The sequence below is a fragment of the Scyliorhinus torazame genome, chromosome 4 (genome assembly GCF_047496885.1).
Source record: "Scyliorhinus torazame isolate Kashiwa2021f chromosome 4, sScyTor2.1, whole genome shotgun sequence".
Lineage (NCBI taxonomy): Eukaryota > Metazoa > Chordata > Chondrichthyes > Carcharhiniformes > Scyliorhinidae > Scyliorhinus > Scyliorhinus torazame.
The window spans coordinates 49,954,674-49,968,520 of NC_092710.1; positions in this window are offsets into that span (position 1 = coordinate 49,954,674).

Consider the following 13,847-nt stretch of genomic DNA (forward strand, 5'->3'; position numbering starts at 1 on the left):
ATGGGTCCGTTGGAGGTGGAGGGAGTATACCGAGTTATGGTGCGAGGATCGAGAGCAGGAGAAGCTCCCAGAGCCATAGTGGTGAGATTTCTCCGTTTTAAGGATAGAGAAATGGTCCTTAGATGGGCGAAGAAAACTCGGTGTAGTAAATGGGAGAACGCGGTGATCCGCATCTATCAAGATTGGAGTGCGGAGGTGGCGAGAAGGAGGGCGAGCTTTAATCGGGCCAAAGCGGTACTTCACAAAAAAAAGATAAAGTTTGGAATGCTGCAACCGGCAAGACTGTGGGTTACATATCAAGGGAGGCACCACTACTTTGAGACGGCGGATGAAGCGTGGACTTTTATTGTAGAAGAAAAATTGGAATGATTGGACTACGAAAATGAACGTTTGGACAAAGTGGTGGGACGAGTGGGGGGGGGGGGGGGGGGCGAAGAGGGATTGTATGATTAATCCTGCGGTATGGTAACTTTTCTTTCTCCCACAGGTGGTGATGGGGGGAGGTGGGGAGGGAGAGGAGATGGGGCGTTGGCCATGGGAGGCGGGGCCGAGGGAGAGGCGCGGGCTTGGTTCCCGCGCTATGATAATTATGGCGGGAATAGAGAAGCAGGAAGGAGGGGGCGCCGCACGGGGCGAGCCGTGATCACGGGGGGAAGCCGAGGTCAGCCAGAGTTTGCTGACTTCTGGGAGCAACATGGGGGGAGTAATTACGCTAGCGGGGGGTCTAGCGGGGGGGGGGGGGGATGGGGGAATTACTGGGTTGCTGCTGCTCGGGAAAGGGGGGAGTGGGTACGGGAAAGGATGGGCGGGGGGGCACCGTCTGGGAGAAATACAGCCGCGTGGGAACTGGGCGAGAAGCTGGAAAAAGATGATGGCTAACCGGCAAGGGGGGGGGGGGTGGGAAGCCCCCCAACTCGGCTGATCACGTGGAACGTGAGGGGGCTTAACGGGCCGATAAAGAGGGCACGAGTACTCGCACACCTTAAGAAACTTAAAGCAGATGTGGTCATGTTACAGGAAACGCACCTGAAACTGATAGATCAGGTTAGGTTGCGCAAAGGATGGGTAGGGCAGGTGTTCCATTCGGGGCTGGATGCGAAAAACAGGGGGGTGGCTATATTAGTGGGGAAGCGGGTAATGTTCGAGGCAAAGACTATAGTGGCGGATAACGGGGGCAGATACGTGATGGTGAGTGGCAAATTACAGGGAGAGATGGTGGTGTTGGTAGACGTGTATGCCCCGAATTGGGATGATGCCAATTTTATGAGGCGAATGCTCGGACGCATCCCAGACCTAGAGACCGGAAAGTTGATAATGGGGGGAGACTTTAACACGGTGTTGGAACCAAGGCTGGATAGGTCGAAGTCCAGGACTGGTAGGAGGCCGGCAGCAGCCAAGGTGCTTAAGGATTTTATGGAGCAGATGGGAGGGGTGGACCCGTGGAGATTCAGTAGACCTAGGAGTAAGGAGTTCTCGTTTTTCTCCTATGTCCATAAAGTCTATTCACGCATAGACTTTTTTGTGTTGGGTAGGGCATTGATCCCGAGGGTGAGGGGAACGGAATATACGGCTATAGCCATTTCGGATCATGCCCCACACTGGGTAGACTTGTAGATAGGGGAGGAAACAAGAGGGCATCCACCCTGGAGAATGGACATGGGACTAATGGCGGATGAGGGGGTGTGCTTAAGGGTGAGGGGATGCATTGAAAAGTACTTGGAACTCAATGACAATGGGGAGGTTCAGGTGGGAGTGGTCTGGGAGGCGTTGAAGGCGGTGGTTAGGGGGGAGCTGATATCAATAAGGACACATAAAGGGAAGCAGGAGAGTAAGGAACGGGAGCGGTTGTTGCAAGAACTTCTGAGGGTGGACAGACAGTATGCGGAAGCACCGGAGGAGGGACTGTATAGGGAAAGGCAAAGGCTGCATGTGGAATTTGACTTGCTTACCACAGGCACTGCAGAGGCACAATGGAGGAAGGCGCAGGGTGTACAGTATGAATATGGAGAGAAGGCGAGCAGATTGCTGGCACACCAATTGAGGAAAAGGGGAGCAGCGAGGGAAATAGGGGGGGTGAGAGACGAAGATGGAGAGACGGAGCGGGGAGCGGAGAGAGTGAATGAAGTGTTTAAGACATTTTATAAAAAATTGTATGAAGCTCAACCCCCGGATGGGAGGGAGAGAATGATGGAGTTTTTGGATCGGCTGGAAATTCCCAAGGTGGAAGAGCAGGAAAGGATGGGATTGGGAGCACAGATCACGGTAGAAGAAGTGGTGAAAGGAATTAGGAACATGCAGACGGGAAAGGCCCCGGGACCGGACGGATTCCCAGTTGAATTTTACAGAAAATATTTGGACTTGCTCGCCCCGCTACTGACGAGGACCTTCAACGAGGCAAAGGAAAGGGGACAACTGCCCCCGACTATGTCAGAAGCAATGATATCGCTTCTTTTAAAGAAGGAAAAGGATCCGCTACAATGCGGGTCCGACAGACCAATCTCCCTCCTCAATGTAGATGCCAAGGTCTTGGCCAAGGTAATGGCAATGAGAATAGAGGAATGTGTCCCGGGGGTGGTTCATGAGGACCAAACTGGGTTTGTGAAGGGGAGACAGCTGAACGCGAACATACGGAGGTTGTTAGGGGTAATGATGATGGCCCCACCAGAGGGTGAAACGGAGATAGTAGTGGCGATGGATGCCGAGAAAGCATTTGATAGAGTGGAGTGGGATTATCTGTGGGAGGTGTTGAGGAGATTTGGGTTCGGAGAGGGGTATGTTAGATGGGTGCAGCTGTTGTATAGGGCCCCAGTGGCGAGTGTGGTCACGAATGGACGGGGATCGGCATATTTTCGGCTCCATAGAGGGACAAGGCAGGGATGTCCTCTGTCCCCATTACTGTTTGCACTGGCGATTGAGCCCCTGGCGATAGCGCTGAGAGGTTCCAAGGGATGGAGGGGAATACTTAGGGGAGGAGAAGAACACTGGGTATCTTTATATGCGGATGATCTGCTACTATATGTGGCGGATCCAGCGGAGGGGATGCCAGAAATAATGCGGATACTTGGGGAGTTTGGGGATTTTTCAGGGTATAAATTGAACATGGGGAAGAGTGAGCTGTTTGTGGTGCATCCAGGGGAGCAGAGTAGAGAAATAGAAGACCTACCGTTGAGGAAGGTAACAAGAGACTTTTGTTACCTGGGGATCCAGATAGCTAAGAATTGGGGCACATTGCACAGGCTAAATTTGACGCGGTTGGTGGAACAGATGGAGGAAGATTTCAAGAGATGGGATATGGTAGCATTGTCAATGGCAGGGAGGGTGCAGGCGGTTAAGATGGTGGTCCTCCCGAGATTCCTCTTTGTGTTTCAGTGTCTCCCGGTGGTGATCACGAAGGCTTTTTTCAAAAGGATAGAAAAGAGTATCATGGGTTTTGTTTGGGCCGGGAAGACTCCGAGAGTGAGGAAGGGATTCTTACAGCGTAGTAGGGATAGGGGGGGGCTGGCACTACCGAGCCTAAGTGAGTATTATTGGGCCGCTAATATTTCAATGGTGAGTAAGTGGATGGGAGAGGAGGAAGGAGCGGCGTGGAAGAGATTAGAGAGGGCATCCTGTAGGGGGACCAGCCTGCAGGCTATGGTGACAGCCCCATTGCCGTTCTCACCAAGGAACTATACCACGAGACCGGTGGTGGTAGCTACACTGAAGATTTGGGGACAGTGGAGACGACATAGGGGAAAGACCGGAGCACTGGGGGGGTCCCCGATAAGAAACAACCATAGGTTTGCCCCGGGGGGAATGGATGGGGGATATGGAATGTGGCAAAGAGCAGGTATAACGCAATTGAAAGATCTATTTGTGGATGGGAAGTTTGCGAGTCTGGGAGCGCTGACCGAGAAATATGGGTTGCCCCAAGGGAATGCATTCAGGTACATGCAATTGAGGGCTTTTGCGAGGCAACAGGTGAGGGAATTCCCGCAGCTCCCGACACAAGAGGTGCAGGACAGAGTCATCTCAAAGAAATGGGTGGGGGACGGTAAGGTGTCGGATATATATAGGGAAATGAGAGACGAAGGGGAGACTATGATGGACGAACTAAAAGGGAAATGGGAAGAAGAGCTAGGGGAGGAGATTGAGGAGGGGATGTGGGCAGATGCCCTAAACAGGGTAAACTCGTCGTCCTCGTGCGCCAGGCTAAGCCTGATTCAGTTTAAGGTATTACACAGGGCACATATGACTGGAACACGGCTCAGTAAATTTTTTGGGGTGGAGGATAGGTGTGCGAGGTGCTCGAGAAGCCCAGCGAATCATGCCCATATGTTTTGGTCATGCCCGGCACTACAGGGGTTTTGGATGGGGGTGACAAAGGTGCTTTCGAAAGTAGTAGGAGTCCGGGTCGAAGCAAGCTGGGGGTTGGCTATATTTGGGGTTGCACAAGAGCCGGGAGTGCAGGAGGCGAAAGAGGCCGATGTTTTGGCCTTTGCGTCCCTAGTAGCCCGGCGCAGAATATTGCTAATGTGGAAAGAAGCCAAGCCCCCGGGGGTGGAGACCTGGATAAATGATATGGCGGGGTTCATAAAGTTAGAGCGGATTAAGTTCGTCCTAAGGGGGTCGGCTCAAGGGTTTACTAGGCGGTGGCAACCGTTCGTCGAATATCTTGCGGAAAGATAGATAGGGGAGAACAAAGAAGGCAGCAGCAGCGGCCCAGGACTTGGGGGGGGGGGGAGGGATGGGGGGATGGGGGGGTGGGGGGGGGTGGCCTGAGACAAGGCAGTTGCCAATTAGGGCTAGTTTTTATTTTTTTGTTATTTAATATTTATTTATTTGTTGTTGTTTTTGTTTAAATTTAAAAAGGTCATTATTATCTGTATTGTTACAATGTTGTGTAAAGGATGCACAATGTACTGTGTTGGTTGACCAAAAATTTTCAATAAAATATTATTTAAAAAAAAAAAAAATCTGAGGATATCCGTGGTGCCAGACACAGAGTTAAAGTTTCAAATGCGCGTGATCCTTCTACAGGGCTGAAGCGATGAGGAAATGCGATGGTGTAGGTGAGCAAAATTGAAGATCAGCCGAAAATGGGAGTTAAAAGGTTTGAAAAAAGTACTTCAGCACACAAGTGAAAGCAAGCTTTAAGTGACATGGATTCTGCCAATATTCCCCTCATTCACCATGAATTGTTGAGCATCACACGAGCTGTTAATTTTCAGTGAAGGCACTGCTGAGCTTCGAACTCAAGATCGCCTGTTTACTAGACAGGTGCTTTAACCATGCAAGCCACAGCACCAGCATGCAAGCTTAGCGTGCAAGTTTAGAACAGATTTCAATCATTTTGATTCAACATCAGTTTTCATGACATCTCATGCGGGCCTTCCGAGTGCAAATGAAAATATTCATTGGCACTGGTCTTTGGAACTGTAAAATTGCATTTATTACTGGAAATGCTGGATTTGTAGCAGTTCTGCATGGGATAAGTAAACAAACAGGAAATGCTTGGTCGAATTGGGAAGTGAGTGCAAATGACCAGATATCTATTGCGGTTTAATACAGGACAACGTCAGGAGAGAGTTTTAACATGAACTGAAAACGTAGCAAACTTCTTGACAATTCTCCATGGCTGTTGCACTTCAGCAAAGATGATATTGTCACCGTTCTTCCATTTTTCCTGACCCGTTCTGCATTCTTTATTCTTCTTTTTTGTTGTTCATTGGGAAGCAAACATCTTGAGCCAAAGTAAGAGCCCTGATAGGGACTTGAACGCTGGACCCTCATATTAAAATTCTGAAGCTCTATCGAATGAGCTACCAAGGCCTAATCTTTGCTGGTTCTCTAAGTTACTTCAAAGTCTCATGAGGGATGTTTTGAATTTCCTTCTTTGGTGATGCAGCCTCTCCAGCTCATTTTACTCGCAGGCATAGCAGCAGCCTCCGTTTGGCGTCCTTTCACAAATTCTTCAGCTTGCACCAACTACTCGCTTCTTACCAGTGACTTGTGATGTGACATCAGTTGTTACCCCCGGACCTGCACTGTCACTTCAAGGCTTTGAAGATTACGTTTAATTCGGTGAAATATAAGTAGGAAGCTACAAAGACACAGATTGTATTGTGAGAGAGAGTAAAGGGTGTCATCTGGTGTTTGTTGTGGCAGAGTGTGAATGCAAGTAAGGTTAACCGGTCAAGTTGCAAAGTGTCAAAATCTCAAAGTTTTTGGGTGGAAATGGATTTGTCAGCACCAAATCTTCATGCAAAACGGACCGCTATTTCTCCCGCCCGAATTGTTCTTGCTAATGTACAGCAACAGAAATTGTTCAATATAAAAGCAAATTACTTCGGATGTGAAATCTCAAAGAAAAAGGGGAAAAGATCGAAAATTTCAGCGGTTCTGGCGGCATCTGCGAAGAGAGAACTGAGCAATTTTTTCGACTCAGGGTCACTCTTCGGCAGAGCAAATCAGTTAATCATTCAATCGTTACACTCTGTTGTCGTTGCTATACTTTTAAAATGTGCCAGCAGGTTTTCTTGAGGAAAATCCTATTATGCATTCAAAGGAAAATACCGCGGATGCTGCAAATCTGCAAGAGAAACTAAAAGTGAGAGGGTAAAATCTTTAAAAATCTGAGGATTTCCGTGGTGCCAGACACAGAGTTAAAGTTTCAAATGCGCGTGATCCTGTCAAATCCCAAATTTCTTTACCCGTCAGTCTGGCCTGAATAAAAGTCGAGATGGATTTGCAGGTACAGCATTAGTTATTTTATTTGACTTGCAAGCTTGATTCATCTCAGAGGCATAAGACACATCCCGACTCCTACACCCCGGAAAGCGAATGAACAAAGGGACAAAGGGATCTCTGCAAATCAATTCAAATGGTATCAAGTTTCACCTACACGATTGCCATAGGTCATCCTATGCCCCTCCTGACCTAGTCAGACATTCTGATTGGCTCACTTCCAATCCCTTCCTCTGGCCCCTATTACCCAGCATCCTTTTCTCCTCCTTTGGTGGACACACCTCCTCCTTGCTTTGCCATGCGGTCTGAAATCATTTGTCTGTGAACTCACCAGAATGAGACTGGCGTATCTCTACATTACAGTAACTAATATCTCTAAAGTAACTATTTTATATCACATCCGTCATTCCCTCCTTTTATCATTCCATGATAACCGAACTATCAAATCCATAGCTACGGTCCCTCACCTAAAAAGATCTGTCACTGCATTTCCAATTCCTGGCGTAGCTGCACCCTCATGGATTTTGACAGCTAAGATTTTAGGGGCGTTGATCTGTTCCAGTGTACCCCACATTCTACCCATCACACATTTAAGGATGGCTGGGCCCACAAAGATGCAGCCGATAGCCACCACTAAATGCATGACCATATTTATCAAACAGTCCTTCCAACCTCCAAATCCCCAGTTACCCCAAGCGCCAGGATCCTGCATTCCGTCTAGGTGATCCCGTATGTGATCCATAAATTTAGTGATGTTAGCGGTCAAGTCCTGAACTCCCATGATACACTTGTCCTGCACTATGGCGCATACCCCACCCTCACGGGCCAGAAGACAGTCAAGAGCATACCGGTTCTGCATTGCAAACAACCGTAGCTGAGGCAATTCCTTGGTTATTGCCCCGAGGGCTCCCAAGGTTTCATTTCCCAAGATGGTAAGGCCACAAATAAAATAATTCCTATTGCTGACAGCCAAGGAACCCCCCAGTAGCCCAGTTTATCTAGCTTCGAAACGCCCATTCGGGCCGCCTAGCAATGCGGAAAGCCCTCGTCCCAATAGTGATATGAGAGACATTCCCCCAGCCACAAAGGAGCTGGAGGCCGGCGTTCAATGGAACGCAAGTGGTGTTGTAACAAACGCATTGGCCAGACGCCTGGGTGATATGGCACCTCCTGTCCGTACAGGTGGGGAACAGGCATGTTATATTCGTTTCCACCTGTACCAGCAAACAGCCGTATCCTTCACTGCTGAAACAATTCTCGTACGACCGGGAATCCCTATTGGGAGTGAAGTGGCTAGGTATATATGCCCTCCACCGTTGCAGCCTATCATACTGTGAATGGGAATTATCCCGAGGAAGGGATAGGCAAATAGCCGGTGGTACGGAACCCGGATCGTAAGGAAGAGTGACTTGCTCGGGCGGTGGCTCGGAACGTTGACAATGAACCACCGTTTGGGGAGTTCCCCAAAGCGGTGAAACAGAAAATAACCTAGACACAGCTGCGGGGTTCGGGTAGCAGACAACCCGTCCATGGCCATATAAGCGGTGGTAAATCTGGTAGAAGTGATTCATACTACCCAGGTTTTCCTCAGTTTGGCCTTTAACTAAATTAAGTGTATCTCCCGATAACCTACGTTCTAGCTGTACTTCCCTTCCCACACGCCCCGTCCTCTCTCTCGTCCCTCTCGCTCTCTCACAATCTCTTCCTACGCTCTCCTGACGGTCTGATGTTACCTTTATCGCACCAATCTTAACACATCCAAAATCAAACTTACATGTACTCCAAAAACGAGGCAATGTCCATATAATGTTCCCTTCCCATCGCCGGGACCAGTGCAATTGCTTCATGACTCCTGCATTCTCCTTAACTTTGACGACCTTCCATGAGTCGATACCATGTCTTCGTATATGGGGGCAGCGAAGAACATCACCTTTGCATAGGTGATGTATCCTTGTAGATTGGTTGGGGTTACAAATATAGATAATATTCCCCTTTTCTATGTCCGTCGCCAATAACACTCCAAGCGAGGTGAGGCCAAATATCACACAGACGGTGCGTAGCCACCCCATCATGCTCCACACCTGTAAAACAGCACTGGAGAAGGGAGGCAGGTTAATCTGTCCAAGAAAATGAGGCCCGTTATCAGAACTCAACTGAGCTGGTCTACTGTACCGGGGAATGATTTCCCGCATCAGAACTTTAACCGCAGTAGCAGCTTTATTATCGGTAGTCGGATATGCCTCAACCCATCTGCTGAACCCATCCACAATGACCAAAACATATTTATAACATTGACACCTTTCCAACTCAATGTAATCCATTTGGAGCGTCTCAAAGGGACCACTGGGCAATGGGGTTTGCCCCAACCCACAAGGGATACCTTTTCCGGTGTTATATTGCTGACAAATCAAACACCGATTACTGATACTCTGGGCCAACCCCTGCATTTTAGGGTGCCACCAAGTGTCCAGCAACAAATCACTAGTCCATCGAGCCCCACAATGAGTTGCAAAGTGTACACATTCGATGACTCATAAAGCCAGTACATCAGACATACAAGTCTGATGTGCAGGCGTGGTCCATAAAGAAGAAACAGAATCATATGTACAACCTAACCGTTTCCACATTTGTTTATCACTCTCAGGAGCGTCCTCCTGTAACCTTATGACGTCTTGGATGGTTGGCATTGACTTGTCAGAAGCAGACATATTTATAGTAGATCGTTTAGTCTGACTTAACATTTTAGGCACCATCACTTGCTGAATTTGCGCGGCTGTCCGCGCTGCACAATCTGCTTGTTCATTACCAACGTCAACTGGGGTCTAACCATTTGTGTGGGCAGCGCATTTAATAACTGAAATCTGCGCGGGCATAAGGAGGGCCTGCAGTAAGTCATTAACTAAACCCCGGTGGGATATTTGACCACACATAATCATGTCAGGTTGTTCTGACGAAATGTCACTTAAATCGACCCTTATTGTGGTAGTTTCCTGAATCAAGGCTAAACAGTCGTGGCCAGGTGCGTCTTCATGGACCACTAAGAAAACAGGCTGGATTGATAGTGGTACAGTGTTTAAATGTCAGACGTGGATTGTTCAAAAGGTATATCTCATACCTATTCTGACGAGCTGCGGTAAGATGCTGAGTCTGCAGTTGCCTCAGTAGTGCGATGACCGAGTGGGAGCTATACACCGTAATATCCTGTTGGAGGGTGAGAGCAAACAACGGCTATGCGATGGCATTGATTGAACGTAAATCCTGTACTAATCGGTACTGGTCTGGTTTGGCTGGTTTAGGCACAGCAAGTATGGGGGTGTTACATTCTGATTGGCAAGGGACCAAAATACCCTGTTGCAACAGCTCTTGGGTTAATTTGTCTATAGACGGAGCAGCTTGGGATTTCAGGGGGTATTGCCGAATGGAAGGTAGCTTTACATGATCCTTAATCGGTACCTTTATAGGTGTAACATTTGTCTTTCCCACTTGTGATGGGTATTTCGCCCAGACCTGTGGATTGACATATTCCAAAACATCATGTCCCCAGTGATGCTGCAGTCGAGTGTTAATTGTTTCAGGGACCTCAAAATATTTTATGGCAGTGCCGTCCGGCATGACTTGAAGTGTGTACTCTGTTGGATCCGAATGATCCACTGCCCTCCTTACTATTTGCCCCAGATTCCTGGCATGGTACTGGTCGTGGACCTGACGTGTAATATGAGGGCTTACCGAAGCTGACTGTGGCCATAAATGTGGTGGTATTGTAACAAAATCGGCTGTACCTTCTTTTCCCGTGACTATGGCTGTACCTTTGACTGGCCATTCGGTCCCAATTAATGGCCGGTATTTGTCCTCCAACTCCCTGTTTTGTCCGGTTCTGTCATAGGCCAGGGTAACGTGGTGCAGTGACTGTTCAATGTCTAACGTTCACCACTGGGGGTGATAGAAATATAGCACTGTTGTCTCATCCTCCATGATTGGACCGTTACCCCTTCGTCTCCGTACTCTAGCTGCAGCTGGAAGATACACAGTAAATCTCGGGCCAACAAATTACTGTCCAATCCAGTAGTCACTACAAACTGATGATCTGCAGACTTATTCTCGTAAGTGACTGTCACAGGTTCAAAAATAGGATACTCACACACCTGTCCTTGGAACCCTGACAATTGCTGCGTGTGGTCGGATAATGGTAGTCGAAGTTCTGATTGCACAGAAGACATGGCTGCTCCAGTGTCGATTACAAATGAGTGACGTTAATCTCCAATCTGCAGAGAGATAATAGGTTCCCTGTCCGATTGGAGAGTCCTTATGACTAAATTAGCTAGTCAATCCTGTGTTGGGAAAGGGTTTGCCTGGGAGAAGTCAGTGTATCTCGTCTGTCCTCCCCTTGGTGGGTACCCCCTCCTTTGGGTCGGATAATCTCCTTCTGCTGCCTGTCTTTTAAAGGGGCATTCCTGTTGCCAGTGATCTGCACGGCCGCAATTAAAACATGCATTGCTCCCTCTATATCTGCCCCGTCCTCTTCTCCCAGTAGACCAATGGCCCCTCAGAGGGGGCGTCGGTTGTAAAGCTGTTGGTGCATATGGTGGGCCATAAAAAGGAGCTGAGGGTCCCTTTGGGTGGGTTTGATATCCTCCCCCTCGCTGATCCACCCACCCAGAGTCACAATATTGGGGCTCCTGCTGGTAAACTACCATTTCTGCCGCTTGTTGGGGTTGCAGATCATCCTTTTTCATTACATACTCAGTCTTAACCTTTGTAACCGAGCCTCCTTCCTGGCCTACACTCTCCTTCCAATAAAATCTGACTGCCCTTGCCATCTGGGAAGGGTCGTTCTCTGTCCAATTCATGTTATTACATGTCACAGCAGTAGCCACAGAAGGTGGTAGGCAATGCATTAACATAGCACAATATTGAGGGGAATTCTGACCATTTTGATATGGCAAGTCGCCTGAATGCCCACGGTAGATTTCATTAAAACGCTCCAGAAATTCCTCTGGCTCTTCAGTCTTCTTAGGTTTTAGGTCTAAGATAGCAGAAATATTTATGGGCTTTTGAAATGTGTTATTCAATGCATTCAGGATCTGTGTCCATCTATCGTCGTCTAACGCATGGGCTTGCTGAAGTGCGGCGTGGCTAGCATAATTCAGGTGATTGGTATCTTCCTAATCGGCAACTGTCTCCGAGTCCCACCAGGGGGCACTCTAGCTATTTCCTCTGGTTCTTCCAAGACTTCGACGTCCCTCCCTGTCACTAGAGGGAGTTCTTTCTCTTCAAAATCATCTGTTGCAGCTCCCTTTGTTCTCGAAATTTGCGGTTTCCCCTTGGTTTGGAGGGATTTAGGTGGTATGCTTAATTGTTTCTGGTTAGGACCAAGCCCGTCTCTCGCTGTCCGAGATCTGGTCCTAGAGCTAACTGGGCTTGCGGAACAGAGCTCCTCTTTCTCTACTGATCGTGAAGATGGTAAATCGGGACCCACACTATCAACCAAAAAGGGCTGGAGTTACTGGCATGATTAGAATCTGGGGAGCAGTGACTGGATATAAATTATTATACTCTGGTGGTTCTGGAATTAGTGCAGACAATGCTGCAGGTGCAGTCAAAACTTTTACTGACATTTTTAAAGTATTGAATTAATCATTTTCTGTCAATTCAAGGCCAGCCATTGAAGTACATAGCTCATCTTTTGTTTGACCCGAGCCTTTCCTGTCTCTACTTGCGCGTTTTTTTTCTTGGCAAAACGATTGAAAAGGTTCTAACAGTGTTCTTTTAAAACTTAAAAATGTTTGAAAATTCAAATTGAAGTACTGCAACTTGCAAGCTTAGCTCTGATCTCAACTCAGAACTAAATTTACGATTTGCTTAACACAAACTTGTATAACATTTACAACTTAATTAATTCTTTATCTTAACAATTTTTCTTGAAACGAGTTTTTCTTACATTCACAAAAATGTTGGCAAAGTCAACTATCATCTCCAGATTTACACTTTTTAAAATGGTGTCAGTGATCTTCTTTAAGTTTCTATTAATTCACAAATAAAATGAGATAAACATTATTTCAAGTAAGTAAAACTTAAGATTCTGGCAATTTCAATCAATTGCTTTCGAAAATAATAACTTTTATCAAAGAGGTGGAGAAACCCACTGGTTTCCTTTAATTAATTCAAAACGTAACTTTGCTGGAGTTCACTGACTCAAAGGAAAGGTATCCGATTACACTACAGGATGCTGCTGTTATCTCAAGGCCTGAGTGAGAAGCACTGTCTGTCATCTTTAATTTTGGCTGCTGCTGTTAACCCTTTGAGAGACTTCTGCTTCAACCAATATGCAGCATTCCCCACAATCTCAACTAGTCCTCAGAACTGCACCCTTCGCCACGACAGCCCAAGGGTACAATTTTTTAGCTTAATCAACTATAGATTTAAAACACTAACACATGGAATTGAATCATCTTCAGATTTAAAAACACTTATACTTGACTGAACCTTGACTACTGAAGTCACATCAGCCATAAAAACACTTATTCTTGACTGAACCTCCATCTACTGAAGTCACATCAGCCATAAAAACACTTATACTTGGAATTGAATCATCTTTTAGATGTCCCATCAACCCAATACCTAACCCAAGCCGAATCAACAATATGAAATCCCATCAATTAAATTTCTAATCCCCAGACTGACCTTTGATTTCATCGAGACGATCTTTCTGTACCAACCGCGAGTGACCAGACTAATCAGACGATAAGAAGAGGGGAAAAATCAATGCGCGGTCATTTTCCAGCTGTACATTGTGGGCCCTTTTTCCCCATCCTCCTGTTCATAATCAGTCAAATTCTGATTTCGCAGTTGGTCAGAACCGTCCTGAGAAATCCCGGATTTCGGCACTAATTGTCAAATCCCAAATTTCTTTACCCGTCAGTCTGGCCTCAATAAAAGTCGAGATGGATTTGCAGGTACAGCATTAGTTATTTTATTTGGCTTGCAAGCTTGATTCATCTCAGAGGCATAAGACACATCCAGTCTACTACACCCCGGAAAGCGAATGAACAAAGATACAAAGGGATCTCTGCAAATCAATTCAAATGGTATCAAGTTTCACCTACACGATTCCCATAGGTCAT